This window comes from Rhinopithecus roxellana, chromosome 8 (genome assembly GCF_007565055.1).
Source record: "Rhinopithecus roxellana isolate Shanxi Qingling chromosome 8, ASM756505v1, whole genome shotgun sequence".
In the NCBI taxonomy this organism is placed as follows: domain Eukaryota; kingdom Metazoa; phylum Chordata; class Mammalia; order Primates; family Cercopithecidae; genus Rhinopithecus; species Rhinopithecus roxellana.
The window spans coordinates 1,106,267-1,110,948 of NC_044556.1; the positions used below are offsets into that span (position 1 = coordinate 1,106,267).

General features: G+C 43.2%; 1 pseudogene across 1 annotated transcript; it reads left to right on the forward strand.

The window, feature by feature from the left end:
- Positions 1-1,935: 1,935 nt before the first annotated feature.
- On the forward strand, positions 1,936-3,121 carry LOC104661170 (annotated as a pseudogene). Its single transcript, XR_747808.2, has one exon. The product of XR_747808.2 is annotated as a non-histone chromosomal protein HMG-17 pseudogene (transcript).
- Positions 3,122-4,682: the final 1,561 nt, after the last annotated feature.

Below are 4,682 nucleotides of genomic sequence, written 5' to 3' on the forward strand. Positions count from 1 at the left end.
AAACTGGTAATATCTGGCAGAATTATATATGCATTTATCTAATTATGGGAAAGTGAAATAAGCCAGTCACAAGGACAAATACTATATGATTCCATTGATATGAGGTATCTAGAGTAGTCAAATTCATAGAGACAGAAAGTAGAATGATGGTTGCTAGGGGCTTGGTGGGGAGTGGGGAATAGGAAGTTAATGTTTAATGGGGACAGAGTTTCAACTGGGGAAGTCAGAAAGTTGTGGAGATGGCTGGTGGTGATGCTTGCACAACATGAATGTACTCAGTGCCCTAGAACCGTATGTGTAAAAATGGGTAAAATGGTAAATTGTATGTTATGTGTATTTTACCCCAGTAAAAAAAGTAATGTGGTATTACTTCGTCTGAATGACCCAGTAACTCAAAGTTGCATGTGGTAAGGTACTATATTTATTTTTTTATTATTTATTTATGTGTATATTTATTTATTTATTTATTTATTTATTTATTTATTTATTTATTTTTGAGATGGTGTCTCACTCTGTCACCCAGGCTAGAGTGCAATGGCTCAATCTCAGCTCACTGCAACCTCCACCTCCCAGATTCAAACGAGTCGGCTGTCTCAGCCTCCTGAGTAGCTGGGATTACAGGCACACGCCACCAAGCCCCACCAATTTTTTGTTTTTTAGTAGAGATGGGGTTTCACCGTGTTGCCCACGCTGGTCTCGAACTCCTGAGCTCAGGCAATCCACCCTCCTCAGCCTCCCAAAGTGCTAGGATTACAGGCATGAGCCACTGCGCCCGGCCCTATTTCAGGTATTTTCTAATTGCACAGTGGTTCTATTAATAGTTGCAGTTATAATGCACAATCTTATAGTGAGATGTTGTTTTTATTGTTGTAGCTAATTTTTAAAGTAAATACTTTCTACACTCAAAAAAAAAAAAATCCCTAGAAATCAAACACTTCAGGTTACTGGCATAACCAATCAGAAAGAAAGTATTTTAGCTCAGTAATTTAATGGCACATCCCTAGTAGAATATACCAAAATGAAAAGGGACTGGGAAAAAAAAATGTTAAACTGTTTCCCATAACCTTATCACTTAAGATACTGTTGATGTGTTCTTCCGAGATTAATGTGTATGTATTGTGGAATAAGCAAATGAGTGAATGTGTTGTTGGTGGTGAGAATCTGGATTTTCAGTGTGGGAAAATAAAAATGCAGGTATCAAATTAATCAGGCTAAATAAAAGGCATTTAGTCCAAAATATGAATTGGAAGCATCAATATAAACTCATTATATATATATATATATATATATATATATATATATATATATATATCTCAAGCCTCCTGAGTACCTGGGATTACAGGTGCCTGCCATCACACCTGGCTAATTTTTGTATTTTTAGTAGAGACAGGGTTTCACCATGTTGGCCAGGCTGGTCTCAAACTCCTGACCTCAGGTGATCCACCTGCCTCGGCCTCCCAAAGGGCTGGGATTACAGGTGTGAGCCACCACACCTGGCCCATGTTTTATATACACACACACACACACACACACACACACACACACACACACACACACACATATATATATATATATATATATATATTTTTTTTTTTTTTTTTTTAAAGGGAGTGGGAGGCCAGGCGTGGTGGCTCACACCTATAATCACAGCAGTTTGGGAGGCTGAGATGGGCAGATCACCTGAGCTCAAGAGTTCAAGACCAGCCTAGGCAACATGGTGAAACCCTGTCTCTACAAAAGATACAAAAATTAGCTGGACATGGTGGTGCACCAGTGGTCCCAAATACTCAGGAGGCTGAGGTGGGAGGATCACTTGAACCTGAGAGGCAGAGGTTGCAACGAGCCAAGATGGGACCACTGCACTCCAACCTGGGTGATGGAGACCTCCTCTCAAAAAGAAAAAAAAGGAGCAGTGTGAAGAAGAAGAGGCGAGAACAACCCCCGGACCGACCAAAGCTCGTGCGCGCTGCATCCCGCGTCCAGCACCTACCTCCCGCCGCTGTCGCCACCATGCCCAAGAGAAAGGCTGAAGGGGACGCTAAAGGAGATAAAGCCAAGGTGAAGGACGAACCACAGAGAAGATCCGCGAGGTTGTCTGCTAAACCTGCTCCTCCAAAGCCAGAGCCCAAGCCTAAAAAGGCCGCTGCAAAGAAGGGAGAGAAGGTACCCAAAGGGAAAAAGGGAAAAGCTGATGCTGGCAAGGAGGGGAATAACCCTGCAGAAAACGGAGATGCCAAAACAGACCAGGCACAGCGAGCTGAAGGTGCTGGAGATGCCAAGTGAAGTGTGTGCATTTTTGATAACTGTGTACTTCTGGTGACTGTACAGTTTGAAATACTATTTTTTATCAAGTTTTATAAAAACGCAGAATTTTGTTTTACCTTTTTTTTTTTTTTTTTTTTTAAAGCTATGTTGTTAGCACACAGAACACTTCATTGTTGTTTTTGGGGGAAGGGGCATATGTCACTAATAGAATGTCTCCAAAGCTGGATTGATGTGGGGAAAACACCTTTCCCTTCTAGTTTTAAGAGACTTCCTTTTGGTTCCCAGGAGGAGGGATTTCCTACTTTGACACACATGGCCACCTTGGCACAAAAGCCTTGTGGTATGGAAAAACAAATTTGTTTTTATGTCCTCTTCTCCCTTTCCATCTTTCAGCATAGACTTAACTCCCTTAAGCCCAGACATCTGTTGGGACCTGACCCCTAGTCATTGGTTACCAGTGTGTCAGGCAATCTGGACTTTCCAGTGATGCCACTGAGATGGCACCTGTCAAAACAGCATTGGTTCCATTTCTAGATTGTGGATCTTCAGATAAATTCTGCCATTTTCATTTCACTTCCTGAAAGTCAGGGTCGGCTTGTGAAAAGTTGTTAAACAACATGCTAAATGTGAAATGTCAACTCTCACTCTAAACTTTCCCTGTTCAGAGCATCAGATGAAGACTTCATTGGGTTTTATAGTGGCTTTCTGATTTTTGGTAGTCCATTGAAGAAGGGAGTTTGAAAGTTGTTGTATACTGTTAACGATTGTCTGCCCATGTCCTGCCTGAAATACCATGATTGTTTATGGAAAGTATCTTTAATAAAGCTGGATACAGTTTGGCTTGGGAAAAAAAAAAGAAAAAAAAGGGGGGGGCCTGACACAGTTGCTCATGCCTGTAATCCCAGCACTTTGGGAGGCCAAGGTGGGTAGGTCACGAGGTCAAGAGATCGAGACCATCCTGGCCAACATGGTGAAACCCCGTCGCTACTAAAAATACAAAAATTAGCTGGGTGTGGTGACGCACACCTGTAGTCCCAGCTACTCGGGAGGCTGAGGCAGGAGAATCACTTGAACCTGGGAGATGGAGGTTGCAGTGAGCTGAGATGGTGCCACTGCACTCCAGCTTGGGTGACAGAGCGAGACTGTCTTAAAAATAAATAAATAAATAAAATGATAGTAGAGGATTTTCTATTTGTGTGTAGTGAAAAGACCTAGAAACAAAACTAACTTATTAGCCATGAGCACTTCAGCTCCTTGATTGTGGAGCTGATTCGTCACTTTCCAATCAAAGGAATAAAGGTTCCTGGGAGAAATTGCTGATCCCAGGCCTGTGGCAGGAAATGAACAAGATGTTCCCACAGCATCTGGTTAGAACATCTTGTTACATCATGAAGCAAGAAAGCCACCTAGGACTCTGAGCCATGTCAAAAGAACTCAGGTGTCAACATAAAGAGACTCCCACCAGCCAAAGAAGGAAGCCAATTTGATTATCAGTAATGATAAAAACTGCAATGTATTGACATAATGAGCTCGTAAATCTAATAAGGGAAAAAAATCTCAGTGTTTACTTTTTGAGGATGTTAAGGGACTCTAATTATTTTGAAAACTAGAAAAGAGGCCAGGCACTAATGTCTGTAATCCCAACACTTTGGGAGGCCGAGGCAGGTGGATCACGAGGTCAGGAGTTCGAGACCAGCCTGGCCAAGATGGTGAAACCTGTCTCTACTAAAAATACAAAAATTAGCTAGGTGAGCTGGTGCGTGCCTGTAGTCCCAGCTACTCAGGAGGCGGAGGCGAAGGTTGCAGTGAGCCGAGATCACGCCACTGCACTCCAGCCTGGGCGACAGAGCAAGACTCCATCTCAAAAATAAATAAAATAAAAATAAATGAATAAACGGGCCGGGTGCAGTGACTCACGCCTATAATCCCAGCACTTTGGGAGGCCGAGGCTGGTGGATCACCTGAGGTCAGGAGTTCGAGACCAGCCTGGCCAACGTGGTGAAACCCCGTCTCTACTAAAAATACAAAAATTAGCCAGGCGTGGTGGCAGGAGCCAGTAATCCCAGCTACTCAGGAGGCTGAGGCAGGAGAATCGCTTAAACCCGGGAGGCAGAGGTTGCAGTGAGCCGAGATCACGCCCTTGCACTCCAGCCTGGGCGACAAGAGCAAAACTCCATCTCAAATAAATAAATAAACAAACTAGAAAAGAAAAAGAATCAAGCACTCATCTTGGCTTTCCCATATGGATGGTACCACTGGGTAACCAAATGGAAGATAAGAGACTGTTTCTTTTTTTCTTTTTTTTTTTTTGAAATAGAGTCTTGCTCTGTCTCACCAGAGTCTTACCCAGGCTGCAGTGCAGTGGTGGGATCTCAGCTCACTGCAACCTCTACCCCGCAACCCCCCGCTGGTTCAGG